Source organism: Ranitomeya variabilis, chromosome 2 (genome assembly GCF_051348905.1).
Source record: "Ranitomeya variabilis isolate aRanVar5 chromosome 2, aRanVar5.hap1, whole genome shotgun sequence".
In the NCBI taxonomy this organism is placed as follows: domain Eukaryota; kingdom Metazoa; phylum Chordata; class Amphibia; order Anura; family Dendrobatidae; genus Ranitomeya; species Ranitomeya variabilis.
Window position 1 is genome coordinate 456,676,309 of NC_135233.1, and position 17,078 is coordinate 456,693,386.

Sequence of the window (17,078 nt, forward strand, 5' to 3'; positions counted from 1 at the left end):
CTGTTATTGTCGAAGAGTAATAAAAAGATGACACTAAATAGCATGGAAGCGTCTGGCACGCCGGAGACCTGTCGGCATTTATGGAAAGAGTTTATGCATTCAAATAGAAATCATAAATAGCTCCTTAGCTTACACATTTACCTTTAGGGAACAAAATGTATATTAGGTGGGAATTAAATATAAGTGATCCGCTACTCAAATACCGCAAGGGGCAAAGGAAAACACATCAGGAAAGAAGCACATTTCTATATTATGTACTAGCAGATGGGAATATAACTTTAATGGCCATTATTATCCTGCAGAACATTTATACAGTGGATGGTAGTTTATTATACCGGATCCCAGAAGATCACAAAGTTAACGAGAACCTATCCTCAGTCCGGGGCTGCCCTGTTTATTTCAGGAACTATTGAAAATACAAGGCGTAATAGATTAGGTGAATAGTCAATGAAAGTATATATGCATTCCTTTTTATCTTTAGACACAATTTATTATTTTTTGTGTGACTTCTTGACAATATTTTATGGCATGTTTTGTTTGCATATACAGTATATTTTATTTATTTTATTTTGGTTGTTTACATTTTACCAACTGTTTTTAATTAAAATAAGGAGTAGACTTTACTCCGAAACGCGTTGTTAGAATAAATGTTTTTTAAACTTCACCGCTTGGAATCACATTCGTCAATGCCTGGGATCAACTGCTTCTCTCCTTCCCTTCATTCCACTTGTCCTCAACCCATCGGGTGTGAGATCAGTGGCCGGAGCAGCAGCCCTACACTTGAGTCAATTTCACTTTTTCACAGAGTTGTGCCACACAAAACTCCCCTGCGACGGCGGTGGGTTTGGACCCGTTGCGCCACTGGCTGGGCTTACCCTGGACGGGCATAACTAAGTGGCTACCTGGTCTTCACTAGAGCCTCTGATGGTGAGGATAGGCTGGGCCATTAGGGTAGCCACCAGGTACCACTCCAGGCCAGTGCTCGGACCTGCAACAGCTACCCGAAGGGTCAGAAGCACAATACAAAGCACAGTTGGCACAGACAGAGATGTAGTCAGACAGTCCGAGGTCAGGGCAGGAAGCTCAAGATCGATATACAAAGCCAAAGTCAAGAGTGGGGAGGTCAGACAAAACAAGGAAACAAGCCGGGTCGGTAACAGAAGAGACAACACTAATGAAACTTGGCAGGATACAAAAGATGCACTGGAACTAGGAACCTAAATTCAGGCAAGTTGTGATGAGAGAAGCTGCCTAATATGTTCCCTGCTGGCAAGGGATAGGCCACTGAAGAAAAGTTCTGCAGCACACAGCGGTTTCAATTCCTACAGAGTCTGGCCGTGCTTCCCTGTAGCCAGGTGGAGACTCTCTAGTCACATGAGGATGCAGCAGTGCTGGGAGTGCTGCCACTAACCGTGCGAGTCACCAGCATGACAGCGCCTAGGTGAGCAAGCAATCTTCCTATAGGTAACGGTATTACACAGGGAGAACCTCTTTTCTTTTCTCGCTTTAAAATGTATAAGTAAAGTACCTGAATATATATATCCGAATGTTGAAATTTGTGGGAAAAATGAAAGGGATTGAATGGTTAAAACAAGCCGTTACGTATCCACAATATCGTGTACTTTGGATCATGAGCTGTTCCAAGTCTTCTCCATACTTTCTTCTACCCATCATTCTGGTGCAGGCTAATCTTTCTGTTGCAAGATGGCCGCCGGACGGGTCCTTGAGGGAAGATATGTGTCATTGCGGTTGGTAGTTGCGCTGATGTGAGCTCAGAAGCATGCTCCAGCACATATAGTGCTAAGAGGGTTATTATTCCATTCCAGGGCCAGATTTTACGAGCAATCATAAGAGATGAGGGGGAATGACTGCTCACATATCTCCACCCCAGGGGCTTGGATGGCAGATAAAATGGAGACCGAGTGTCTCCTTCATTGTCTCGGTCTGTGGATCTCCTGTGTGTTAGTCTGTGCTAAGGCCTAAAGAACCGGTCATTATCCTGAGTGAGCGGATGCTGTATGGACTTTTTACTTTATGTTTTCACTTTGCGCCGGAAAAGGCTGTTCTTTTGTTTGCTATCCTGAGCAGTTTATGAAGTTTTAAAGAAACTTGCCCAGACATTTCAGCAATATTGCTTCCTGTGCCTACCTCAACCGCAGCTGAGTTCAAAACCTTACACTGTCTGAAGAATGCTTTTTCAGAACTGTGCGGCTTCTTTAGATGTTTTTTTGGCAAAGTCTAATCTATTTTCAAGGTTGATTAATGGTTTACACCTTGTTCTGAACCCTCTGTGTTTGCTTTCATGAAATCTTCCCTTTATGGTAGAATTAGATCCTGAAACACCTACTTCCTGGAGAGTGTTCTTTACTTGAGTGGATGTCGTTGAGGGATTTTTCTTCACCATGGAAAGGATTATGCCATCATCCACCACTGTTGTCTTCCATTTACTTCCAGGCCTTTTTTTAGTTCCCAAGCTCACCAGTACGCTCTCTTTTTTGCGGAATGTACCAAACTATTGATTTGGCCACTTCTAAAGGTACCTTCACACGAAGCGACGCTGCAGCGATAGCGACAACGATGCCGATCGCTGCAGCGTCGCTGTTTGGTCGCTGGAGAGCTGTCATACAGACCGCTCTCCAGCGACCAACGATGCCGAGGTCCCCGGGTAACCAGGGTAAACATTGGGTTACTAAGCGCAGGGCCGCGCTTAGTAACCCGATGTTTACCCTGGTTACCAGCGTAAAAGTAAAAAAAACAAACAGTACATACTCACCTGCGCGTCCCCCAGCGTCTGCTTCCTGACACTGACTGAGCTCCGGCCCTAACAGCACAGCGGTGACGTCACCGCTGTGCTTTCACTTTCACTTTAGGGCCGGCGCTCAGTAAGTGTCAGGAAGCAGATGCTGGGGGACGCGCAGGTGAGTATGTACTGTTTGTTTTTTTTACTTTTACGCTGGTAACCAGGGTAAACATCGGGTTACTAAGCGCAGCCCTGCTCTTGGTAACCCGATGTTTACCCTGGTTACCAGTGTAAAACATCGCTGGTATCGTTGCTTTTGCTGTCAAACACAACGATACACGGCGATCGGACGACCAAATAAAGTTCTGGACTTTATTCAGCGACCAGCAACATCACAGCAGGATCCTGATCGCTGCTGCGTGTCAAACTAAACGATATCGCTAGCCAGGACGCTGCAACGTCACGGATCGCTAGCGATATCGTTACAAAGTCGTTTCGTGTGAAGGTACCTTTACATTTCTGCTATCTCTCTGATGGATTACTTCTGTTTTTCAGCCTAATGATGGTCTGTATCTCTTCCACTGAAAGCTCCTTTGACCACATGTTGTGGGTTCACAGCAACAGCTTCCAAATGCAAATACCAGGTTTGTAATCAGCTCCAGACCTTTTGCCTGTTTGATTATGGATTAGCAAGGGAAAAGCCCATGCAGTCTATTAAAGAGCTTTTGAGATAACTGCCTAATTACGTTTTGGTCTCTTTATAAAGAGGCAGCTACATATTAAAGTGTTAAATACCGCAGGATCTCATAACAATATAACTCTAAATTCACTATATCACAAAAAACCCCTGTTGCAAATTAATCAAATGAGGTAAAGTGTATTTTAACAAAATATCAATATTTTATTATACACACAAAATTTGTTTACATAGGATTAGAGTACCACAAACCAAGCAGGTTAAAGGGGAATTATAACCAGGTATGTTATAAATAACATTTTACACCATCAATAATTTATAAATATAGATGTCAAATGCTGCCATATCAGGTGCCATATATATCCATATCATATTTGTTATTACTTATTCAAAGTTGCTGTATATAGTAAAAATAAAAATAAAAAGAATATCTGGCCCTTTAAGCAGAAAAGTAAGCAAAACACAAACTGGGCCGTTTTATATATAAGTAACTGGATTATCATGGGCATTCATTAGGGCTGATATAGAGAATTTCTTATAAATCTGCAAGTGCCATATATCATAGCCCTACCAAAAAGATAAATGCCAGGTGCTATAATAAACCTAAGTTAGGTGACCCAAATTAAAGATAACTTACTTAGAAATGGAAACCTGGTATCCCTGCCTGCCGCCCCGACGCTCGTTTCGCTGTTTTCTTTTTCAGGATGGCAAAAACTTATACTGACCAAACACTGACGAAACTCTGATCCAAAACACTGACGAAACTCTGCCCATTCTTTGGGGCATGTGAAAAATCACAGATGTCGGAAACCCAAGGGCCCACCAGTAACCAACTCCAGGGCCCAACTTTTCAGCTACATGCAAATATGACATTATCCTCAATTACAAATTTCTTTAACAATGAACTGTGTTGTGAACTCTGTTTTCAGGCTCCCTCTTGTGGTCACAGGTGGTATTGTGTGACTTTTGTTTTGGGCTCCCCCTGGTGGCTTTGTTTGTTATCCTGCGGGTCTGTGGCTGGATCAGCTGCCTCGTTATTCTCTTGGGAGTTTCCTATTTAGCTCTGTTTCACTTCTACTTGTTGCCGGCTGTCAATGTATTCAGTGCTATTCTGATTACTCCTGATTATCTTCGGTTTCAGTCTCTTCAGGAGAAGCTAAGTTCTGTTTAATTATTTTTTGCTCATCAGTCTGCAATATGATTTCTGTGTATGATGAGTTTAGTCCAGCATGCTAATATGTGATTTCTTGCTGCTGGTAAGCTCTGGGGTACAGAGTTGCTTCCCCCGCACCGTTAGTTGGTGCGGGGGCTCGAGCAATCTGCGTGGATATTTTGAATAGGGTTTTTAATTGACCGCACAGTTCCCTTTCTATTTTCTGCTATCTAGTGTTAGCGGGCCTCATTTGCTAAATCTAATTTCATCTCTGCGTTTGTGCTTTCCCCTTAACTCACCGTTAATATTTGTGGGGGGCTATTCTATATCTTTGGGGTCATTTCACTGAGGCAAGTGAGGACTTTCGTTCCCTCTAGGAATAGTCAGTTTCTCAGGCCGTGAAGAGACGTCTAGGATTTTCAGGTAACGTTCCACAGCTACCTATAGTTGTGTGCGGATAGGATCAGGTTGCGGTCAATTCAGTTACCACTTCCCCAGAGTTTGTAGTCTGTTTAGTTACTTAGCTAGTCCGACTTGCGATCCTTGCCACTAGGATCATAACAGAACTGGATAGATTGAAAAATGAATAAGATGCTGCCATTGTCTGTATATAGTGGTTCAAGTAAATAGTGCCAAGTACTACTCATATAAGAGGGTGGTGGCCCACCGGAGGATTCTCCTGTTCTCCTGTGGGCCAGTCCAAGTCTGTCTGAAAAAGACCTTACGAAAACTGCATGTGATCGAAGTTGTAATTTTCCACCGAGGACACCCTTGAGGGGTGAGTAAATGTCAACCTGCCACATGTCCTAACTTCACCTCTAAGTGAAAGCTGAATGTGATTGTTTCTTACTGTGCAGAGAACCTGGTGTTCTGCCATTTTTCCTCAAATATTTCTCCCCTTGGGCTCAATCACACAGGGCGTGTCCATGGTGTCTGCCTTGTGATTTATTGTACAGTATATCAAAGAGCTAATGCACACAGGTACGTGAACTACCATGCAGGCTCCATCGGACTCCATGTTTACGGAGAAATCTTTTCCTAGAAGTGATGCTTGTGGAAAAGAACTGCTCTGTATATACAGATGAATCTAGAGGAACACATGTATAGTACAGAGCTCATGTACCTCTGTGAATCATCAATTCTGATCTCATGCAAAACTGAGCTGTTATATGTCCATGTCCATGAGCCTTTAAGGTTAAAATACTTTGCAACTATTTGATTTAGTATCTGATAACTGAATTATCCCTATATAAAGGGGTATTCTCAAGTTTGGAAGTGATATCCATACCCATCTCTAAAACAGGGGCTCTGAAGAGTTCCGTGTGAATGGAGTGGCGGCCAAGCATGTGCACTGTTGCTCCATTCATTCTAAAATGGGACCGCCAGAGCTGCGCTCGACTGATTTTAGGCATTCCCATAAGAATGAATGTAGAGGTAGTGTGCATGATCGACCACCATTCCATTTACATAGGGTTCTTCAGAGCCCCGGTCAGGGCCGGACTGGCCATCTGGCAATTCTGGCAAATGTCAGAAGGGCCTGTCTGGTCATGGGCTGCCTTGTCTGCTACGTTGTTAACAGAATAGGTGTTCTCAAGATACCCATACTGTTAAGAGTTGTGATGGATCACAAAGTTGCTGACTCCGTCACTTACCCCAGCAGGCCACGGGTATCATTAGAAATATTGGTCTTGTGGAAAATCTTCCTTTCCTCCATCCAGCGTAATATTAGTGATATATCCCATCTGGTTCTTGGGAACGGGGACAACAAGGGCCTGTGATTTCAAATGCCTGGGCTGAATTTCAGCACCAATTTGTACCTGGCCCCGGTTCTCAGGATCGGTGGGGGTCCCAGCAATCAGACCCCCAGCGATCATGATGGTATCCCCTATCCCATGGATAAGAGATAACTTCCAAACTTTGGAAATGAAAAGATGTGGAGAATCAAATGTGCTGCGCTACTGATGTCTCAACAGATAAAGATGTCAGAAGACACGAGATGATGGAGTAGATAATGCAGTTTTATTCTCAACGCGTTTCGAAATGTACCCACTTCTTCATCAGGAGAACCACATGTTGAGACTCCAACAGCGCAGCACATCCGCTTCTCCACATCTCTTCACTTCTAAGTTGGATCCTCCAACTTGCAGAGCAGCAGCTGCTGGACCTTTTATTTCTGAGACCTTCTAAGTGCTGTGCTTCCTGATAACACCACAAGTAGAGCATTTTCCACTTAGTTAAACACCGGTTGTCTGGATAACACCCAATTTGCGCTTCTATGTCCCACCAGTTTTTATTGAACTTCCAAACCTCAGAATACCTCAATAAAGTTGATCTATATCTAATATTGGTCAGGATAGTCATTGCCACACTTTCCAGCTTTTTACCAGTTATCTGGCCCAAAACATTCTGATGACCTTGATCCCTTTTTGAGACCATCCCACCATACCCACTAGAAAGCACATCCCAACATCTGCCACAAAAAAGCTTTCTGGAAATGCTTGTTTTTAGGGGGTTTAGTAGGCACCTGGAACGTTTGAAGACTCATCTTTGCTTTTTCCGGGAGACTTGTCAACTGAAAAAACCCTACTGTACACGATCATCACGGAAGGATCCATGAAGCCGCCAATAAAAATGGTTAAAAGATAGCCATCATTTCAAAACATTTGTATTATTATAGAGTCTACAAAATGTTGTTGATTGGTTTGGGTTTAGATCTTGAGACCCCAACTGATCGCCGCTCAAAACACTGCTCCGAAGCCTGCAGCTCCGGCATGAGTCCAAGCTCAGAGCCTTGTGTACGGACCTGTTGAGTTTCTATTGATCCGGTACACCGCTCTGTACACACATTGGGCTTCAGAATGTAGACCTCCCTACACACCGATCGGCAGCAGCACTTTGTCGTCTACATAATATTTTTCAAATCTTTGAAATAATAGTTACTGGCATTGAGGAAAAAATGATAGGACCCTTGTCCAGCAAACACATCAGTCATATGTGGGGGATACGCCAGAACTTTTCCATCCTTCTCTTGCCAGTTGGCAACGCCGGTGCCTCTTCTGATCGATGGGTCCAACGTCGATCAGTGGGTAACATCAAGTCTACTGTTCAGAAGTGGGAATGTTGGCAAGTAGGAGGAGGTTTGCATGGACTTTTGTCTTGGCCACTTGGCCAGTGTCCTACAAATCGTTTTGCGCAACCCTAATAGTTTGAGTATAAAAGAAGTGTAAAAAGGAATTAAGGGCTGTCATAAGTTTGTAATTTAAGATCTACATTAGATACAGTATAACGGTGCCATACTATAAGAGTCCAGCCCTCATTTTCTGCGTCTCCCACAGGGCCGCCACTTGTGCCCCAGGGTCCCCGTCTCTGCCCATCCCATATACAGTACAAACATAAAATGTAAGTTATGAGGCTTGCTCGAGCACGCTCCTCCGACTTCATGGATTCTTTCATCACATTCCATTTAGAATTAGACAAGAAGAACCTAACCTTTTTTTTGTTGTTCGGACAAACTGCTATGAAGCAGGTCACAATTCACATCCGAGCAAAATAAGGCAGCCCCAATTGGATGAAAACTAAATTCAATTATTCGTTCAATTATTGTGGTGCTCGGAGAAGGCCTTGGTCTCAGCATTGTGCTGCAGGCACTGACACAAGTGAGTCGTGCAGGCAGATTGCAGCGTCTCTAGTCTTCCTCCCCCCCTCTCATTTCTGCGCTCCCTTATAAAGAGTTTGTAGGAGTCTGAATGACATGAGTGTTAGGAAGCGATCACGACGATGACTTTGATCGTTTTTCCTGCTCGTTATGTTAGATGAGCAGAAAACATCTTGGGTGGAGAACATTGATGAACAACTACAGTGAGCAATCTTTCATGGAGGAAAATGAGATTCAAAGCACAAATTTGCCTTTTGTCTGTTTCCTTCCCCCCTAAGGAAAATCCTGAATGCAAAACAGCCACATGGGAAAGAAAGTATAAAGGATCTGCATGCATAGGGAAATATAGAAAGTCCCCCTGCACCAGCCTGTAGATGAAAAGTACGTGAGGGGCCTACAGATGTCCCCACCACTGGCACACTTACCTTAACCCTGCACAATGGGTGAGCGTCATATGAACCGTGACTCTAAATCATGAGGTTTGCAGCAGCAAACACCATAAATCGGCCACTCCCCTGATTACCAAATATAATCTCCGGCCAAATAATTTCAATCACATGCTCGGAGCTGTGTGACCTCACCTAATCCAAAGATCTTTGTACTGATGTATTTCCAGAATGCGGCTATTAAGGTAAAATATGTTCACACGTTATGTCACAGTCCTGCAGAGGTGTAATGGGATCAGCGCACTGTAAATTTCTATTTCGGTTCCCTTCCCCGTATCAGGTAACTGTCGACAGGTCACAGCCATCATTTAAGACCATGAAGTCTGGAAGAAAATACTGAGCCTTGGGCGCATCTGGTTGGGAGAGTTCAGATGTAAAGAGGTTCCAGCGGGAGGGGAATTCAGCGCATGTTCTATAGAAGAAAGTAAATAAAGTTTCTCCAAAGTATAAATAAAATGGATGATACTTACTGATCGGTTTAGGTCCGACCACTAGGACCAATCAGCAGAATGGGGAATTATCATTCCTGAGCTAACACTTTTATCCCCATAACAAAATGTCCGACCACTGCTGCATTCATTTTCTATGGAGCTGCCAGAAAAAGCCAAACGCAGTGCTCGACAACCCCATAGTGAATAAATGGGACAGTTTTTTGCACATGATCTAATCCTAGCAAAGCAATTGTACAGGAGGAGGTGAGCTGTGATATCACCTATTGTGAATGGTGGATCCTGTGTTATCTACTGTATATAGAGGTGTTATCAGTCATTGTACAGGGGGAGGAGGTGAGCTGTGATATCACCTATTGTGAATGGTGGATCCTGTGTTATCTACTGTATATAGAGGTGTTATCAGTCATTGTACAGGAGGAGGAGGAGGTGAGCTGTGACATCAGCTATTGTGAATGGTGGATCCTGTGTTATCTACTGTATATAGAGGTGTTATCAGTCATTGTACAGGAGGAGGTGAGCTGTGACATCACCTATTGTGAATGGTGGATCCTGTGTTATCTACTGTATATAGAGGTGTTATCAGTCATTGTACAGGAGGAGGAGGAGGTGAGCTGTGACATCACCTATTGTGAATGGTGGATCCTGTGTTATCTACTGTATATAGAGGTGTTATCAGTCATTGTACAGGAGGAGGAGGAGGTGAGCTGTGACATCACCTATTGTGAATGGTGGATCTTGTGTTATCTGCTGTATATACAGGTGTTATCAGTCATTGTACAAGAGGAGCAGGAGGTGAGCTGTGACATCACCTATTGTGAATGGTGGATCCTGTGTTATCTACTGTATATAGAGGTGTTATCAGTCATTGTACAGGAGGGGGAGGAGGTGAGCTGTGACATCACCTATTGTGAATGGTGGATCCTGTGTTATCTGCTGTATATAGAGGTGTTATCAGTCATTGTACAGGAGGAGGAGGTGAGCTGTGATATCACCTATTGTGAAAGGTGGATCCTGTGTTATTTGCTGTATATAGAGGTGTAACCAGTCATTTTACAGGAGGAGGAGGAGGTGAGCTGTGACATCATCTACTGTGAATGGTGGCTCCTGTGTTATCTGCTGTATATAGAGATGTTATCAGTCATTATACAAGAGGAGCAGGAGGTGAGCTGTGACATCACCTATTGTGAATGGTGGATCCTGTGTTATCTGCTGTATATAGAGGTGTTATCAGTCATTGTACAGGAGGAGGAGGTGAGCTGTGATATCACCTATTGTGAAAGGTGGATCCTGTGTTATCTGCTGTATATAGAGGTGTTACCAGTCATTTTACAGGAGGAGGAGGTGAGCTGTGACATCACCTACTGTGAATGGTGGCTCCTGTGTTATCTGCTGTATATAGAGATGTTATCAGTCATTGTACAGGAGGAGGAGGTGAGCTGTGACCTCACATATTGTGAAGGGTGGATCCTGTGTTATCTACTGTATATAGAGGTGTTATCAGTCACTGTACAGGAGGAGGAGGTTAGCTGTGACCTCACCTGTTGTGAATGTTGGATCCTGTGTTATCTACTGTATATAGGGGTGTTATCAGTCATTGTACAGGAGGAGGAGGTGAGCTGTGACCTCACCTATTGTGAATGGTGGATCCAGTGTTATCTACTGTATATAGAGGTGTTATCAGTCATTGTACAGGGGGAGGCGAGCAGTGACATCATCTATTGTGAATGGAGGATCCTGTGTTATCTACTGTATATAGAGGTGTTATCAGTCATTGTACAGGAGGGGGAGGTGAGCTGTGGCATCACCTATTGTGAATGATGGATCCTGTGTTATCTACTGTATATAGAGGTGTTATTAGTCATTGTACAGAAGGAGGAGGAGGTGAGCTACAATCTATGAGGAAATAGGCGAGACATGAAAGGTGGATGGTAACAATTGCTTGTATTGTACGGACCAGCCATCAATGTAATAAATCAGGTGTTCATGTAAAGCTGCATGAACCAGTCACCAACCAGTATGTGTAAAAGTACAGACACAGAGGGTTATTATGCATGAAGGGTGTGAGAACAGATGATATGAGAGTCCTGGTTTATATGTATGCTAAGGCGATAGGCCAGTCTGAAGAAATGTGTTTTTAGGGCACGCTTAAAACTGTGGATATTAGGGATTATGGAAATTAATCGATTTGTCCTGGGTAGCACATTCCAAAGGATTGGTGCAGCACACGAGAAGTCTTGGAGATGGGAGTAGGAGGTTCTGATTATTGAGGATATTACATGTAGGATGGTAGACTGGGATGAAGGAGGAGACATGAGTGCTGCTGAAGCATGGTACGTTTTGTGGGTTAGAGAGATACGTCTATATTGAACTCTGTAGCAGATGGGTAACCAGTGCAATGGCTGGCACAAGGTAGAGACATCGGTGTAACGGTTGGAGAGGAATATGGTCATGACTGCTGCATTCTGGACGGATTGGAGAAGGGAGAGTTAGGTAAGAGGAAGACCAATGAGTAGAGAGTTGCAATAGTCCAGACGAGAATGAATACGAGCAACAGTAAGAGTTGAGCACCATCCACATCTATAGCCATAAGTGAAAAAGAGATCACTGATGTCTATGGGATGTTCTTTTTCAGGAGATAACTAGAGTATCACATACACTAATGAACTCCACATCACTGGTCGGGTATCTGCTTTTTGGCTAATAAAATGATGCTATGAAATGGGAAACCGAGCAAACAACAGAAAGCTGATCAAGTGTATATTGAGGACAGCAGGAAAATAAGGAAATAAGCAGCAAATTCTCATGAAAATGGAGTGCTTCACTGGGTTCCTAACCAAAATCTTCCAAGTAGGATATTTCCTCAGCATGGAAATATCATTTCCAAGTGAGAAGATCTATAAAACGGCCCATATTTCAGGGCATTTGTTCTGTACACTGATTTAAGCTCATTTTTGTGTATAAGCCAGATGTTTTATCACAGCTATTTGCTTTCTTTCGCAATGCAATTTAGAAAATAAAAGCAAATGCTTGGTTGCTACTGGCAATATCACAGCTTCACCATTTTGTAACTTTCAGATTTCTTTTATCAGAATATGTACAAGTATAATCTTTCAATATGTAGGAACTGACTATAGTATGTGTGTAGGATAAAAGAAATTGTAGAAGCGTGTCACGATAAAGATAAGCCAGACACCGGCTGGAATTAATTAAGTTATGGAGAAGATCATGTGAAGTTGGAGAAGAACTTGGAGCAACTAACGCATCAAAATGGTCATTGTGACAATCTGTGCCCTCTGCTGACTACTGTCATATTGGCCAGTAGGTTTTTTTTTACAGAATAATAAATGGAGACATGTCCTAATTTGATGAATGCTGCACACCAAACTCACCAATGCAAGCCAATGGCCCCATGAAAACAAATGGATAGCACACATATATCACCTATCTACTGTCTGTATTTTACTTAGTAATGCGCAGGAGATGGTAAGAAATGTTTTTCTTCTCATAAAAATATGGCTGCAACAAGGTTTGTAAAAAAGTACACACACGGACCAAAAATACCAACACACACGGATTAAAAATACTAACAGATACACGGATCAAAAATGCTTATTGACACAGGGACCAAAAATGCCAACTGATATACAGACCAAAAATACTAACTGACATATGGACCAAAAATACTAACTGACATATGGATCAAAAATACTAACTGATACACGGGCCAAAAATACACATGGACCAAAATACTAACTGACACATGGACAAAAAATACTAACTGACATATGGACCAAAAATACTAACTGACATATGGATTAAAAATACTAACTGATACACGGGCCAAAACTACTAACTGACACATGGACCAAAAATACTATCTGACACATGGACCAAAAATACTAACTGACACACGGACCAAAACTACTAACTGACACACGGACCAAAAATACTAACTGACACATGGACAAAAATACTAACTGACGCACGGGCCAAAAATACTAACTGACACATGGACCAAAAATACTAACTGACACACGGGCCAAAAATACACATGGACCAAAAATACTAACTGACACATGGACCAAAAATAGTAACTGACACACGGACCAAAAATAGTAACTGACACACGGATCAAAAATACTAACTGACACATGGACCAAAAATACTAACTGACACACGGACAAAAATACTAACTGACACACTGACTAAAAATTCCAAATGACACACAGACAAAAAATACTAACTGAAACACGGACCAAAAATACTAACTGACTCATGGACCAAAAATAGTAACTGACACACCGACCAAAAATACTAACTGACACACAACCAAAAATACTAACTGACACACGGACCAAAAATACTAACTGACACACGGAACAAAAATACTAACTGACACACAGAACAAAAATACTGACACATGGACCAAAAAATACTAACTGACACACGGACCAAAAATACTAACTGACACACGGACAAAAATACTGACACATGGACCAAAAATACTAACTGACACACGGAACAAAAATACTAACTGACACATGGACCAAAAATACTAACTGACACACGGACAAAGATACTAATTGACACACTGACTAAAAATTCCAAATGACACACAGACAAAAAATACTAAATGAAACACGGACCAAAAATACTAACTGACTCATGGACCAAAAATAGTAACTGACACACCGACCAAAAATGCTAACTGACACACAACCAAAAATACTAACTGACACACGGAACAAAAATACTAACTGACACGCGGAACAAAAATACTAACTGACACACGGAACAAAAATACTGACACGGACCAAAAATGCTAACTGACACACAGGTCAAAAATACTAACTGACACACGGACCAAAAATACCAACTGACACATGGATCAAAAATATTAACTGACACACAGACCAAAAATACTAACTGACACATGGATCAAAAAATACTAACTGACACACGGATCAAAAATACTAACTCACACGTGGATCAAAAATACTAACTGACTCATGGACCAAAAATAGTAACTGACACACCGACCAAAAATGCTAACTGACACACAACCAAAAATACTAACTGACACACGGAACAAAAATACTAACTGACACGCGGAACAAAAATACTAACTGACACACGGAACAAAAATACTGACACGGACCAAAAATGCTAACTGACACACAGGTCAAAAATACTAACTGACACACGGACCAAAAATACCAACTGACACATGGATCAAAAATACTAACTGACACACAGACCAAAAATACTGACACATGAACCAACAATACTAACTGACACATGGCTCAAAAATACTAACTGACACAAGGATCAAGCACACTGAAAAAAGCTCACTTATCAGATAAAAATGAATGTGTAAAACCAGCCTTATCACGAATGAGAATATTTAGTTACAGAAGTGGTGATTTCCAAACTGTGGAAAGAAGAAACACCAAAGTTTCCATTTCCCTAAGATGATATTCCGGCACTGAACACTTCCGCATCGGGAGGTGATCGGGACCGGTGATGTCACATCAATAGACACCTGCGGCGCCCCAGGGTCCTGGTCGTCGCAGTGGTATTGCTTTCCTCCTCGGGATGCTTCGTTTGGAGGCAAGAATGGATAACTGCATCCAGGTATCAAAAACATGCAACACATTCACACTCCAGGCCACCAGGGGGAGCTCTGCTCCTATTTATTAGGTCACTCCCCATCAGGGGTGGATTAAGGGTAGCCAGGGCCCCGGACTGTTCAGACACTGTGGGCCCCCCGGTCATGTGGCGGGGTCATGTGACGGGGTCATGTGACAAAGATTTTGTAAGCCGCCACCATAACACGGTAGACACTTTTGGCCAGGCCCTACTCTACTGTAACCTATTAAATATTTGTTAAAATATGCAATACAATTTAGGTATATTTTGATTTATTTTTCAATTTTTAAAATGACCAATAATATCACATACAAGGAACAAATACCACCGCACCATGACCAGACCACAAATTACAACCACAGTGATCGAATAATATCACATACAAGGAACAAATACCGCTACACCATGTCAAGACCACATATTACCACCACTTGGTGACCAAATAGCACATGCAAGGGACAAATACCGCAACACCATTTCCAGACCACATATTACCACCACATAGTGACTAAATACTACAATACTGATCAGTGATAAAAAAAAAAAAAAAAAAAAACAATATTATCACCATAAGTGCCAGTATTCACAGGAGATCTGTACTTAGTATGCAGTGTCTGTGTAGAGGTTATACAGTGATCACCGGTGACATTATACACAGGACCTCTGTATATAGTATACAGTGTATAGTGTCAGTGTATAGGTAACACTGACTCACCAGTGACGTCTCTAGGTGAAGTCCTTCATCTTTCATCCAGCACAGACCACCATCATTTCTTCCAGCCAGGGCTCGTTTCTGCAGGAAATAACACAGTTATCTAGAGCTCCACTTGCAGAACACATTACTTAATTTTTCCCAACTTGTACATTACACCACATGAAGAAAAAAAGGCGATATAGTGTCACTCTGCACAGTAACAGGACCACCCCCCATTTAAGACAATATACTCAAAAAATAAAATAAATACATCACTGCAGTAATAATATCCCTTAATTAGCCCCTATGGTAATAATATTCCTCATCCTGCCGCGTGTATCTCATTCCTGGCTCCAGCCATATGTTCTCGCATCCTGCCCTCACGAGTATCCATTCTACCCCATATGATCTCCCCATCCTGCCCCATCTGTCTCCATCGTATTTATCCTGCCCCATGATCCTATCCTGCCCCATGTCTTTCATTCTGCCCCGTGTCTCCAAACATGCCCCGTATCTACATTCTGCCCATGCCTCCAGTCCTGGCCCCAGTGTGTCCAGCATATTGCCCCCAGTGTGCCCAGCAATCTGCCCCAGTGTGTCCAGCATTCTGCCCCAGTGTCTCCAATATTGCCCCCAATCTGTCCAGCAATATGCCCCAGTGTGTCCAGCATTCTGCCCCAGTGTCTCCAGCATATTGCCCCCAGCATTCTGCCCCAGTGTGTCCAGCATTCTGCCCCAGTGTGTCCAGCATTCTGCCCCAGTCTGTCCAGCATATTGCCCCCCAGTGTGTCCAGCATATTGCCCCCAGTGTGTCCAGCATATTGCTCCCAGTGTCTCCAGCAATCTGCCCCAGTGTCTCCAGCATATTGTCCCCAGTGTGTCCAGCATATTGCCCCCAGTGTGTCCAGCAATCTGCCCCAGTGTCTCCAGCATATTGCCCCAGTGTCTCCAATATTGCCCCCAGTCTGTCCAGCAATCTGCCCCAGTGTGTCCAGCATTCTGCCCCAGTGTCTCCAGCATATTGCCCCCAATGTCTCCAGCATTCTGCCCCAGTGTCTCCAGCATTCTGCCCCAGTGTCTCCAGCATTCTGCCCCAGTGTGTCCAGCATTCTGCCCCAGTATGTCCAGCATATTGCCCCAGTGTGTCCCGCATATTGCCCCCAGTGTGTCCAGCATTCTGCCCCAGTGTCTCCAATATTGCCCCCAGTCTGTCCAGCAATCTGCCCCAGTGTCTCCTCTCCAGCATTGCCCCCAGTGTGTCCAGCAATCTGCCTTAGTGTGTCCAGCATTCTGCCCCAGTGTGTTCAGCAATCTGCCCCAGTGTCTCCAGCATATTGCCCCAGTGTGTCCAGCATTCTGCCCCAGTGTCTCCAATATTGCCCCCAGTCTGTCCAGTAATCTGCCCCAGTGTGTCCAGCATTCTGCTCCAGTGTCTCCAATATTGCCCCCAGTCTGTCCAGCAATCTGCCCCAGTCTGTCCAGCATATTGCCCCCAGTGTGTCCAGCATATTGCCCCCAGTGTGTCCAGCAATCTGCCCCAGTGTCGCCATCATATTGCCCCCCAGCGTGTCCAGCATATTGCCCCCAGTGTG

General features: G+C 43.3%; 1 protein-coding gene across 1 annotated transcript in view; it reads right to left on the reverse strand.

The window, feature by feature from the left end:
* The window catches only part of PC (pyruvate carboxylase), a 473,285-nt gene extending 464,581 nt beyond the window's left edge, over positions 1–8,704 (reverse strand). Inside the window, exon 1 of the mRNA XM_077287356.1 lies at positions 8,671–8,704. The gene's annotated coding sequence lies outside the window, so the exon portion shown is untranslated. The remainder of the gene's footprint in view (positions 1–8,670) is intronic.
* Positions 8,705–17,078: the final 8,374 nt, after the last annotated feature.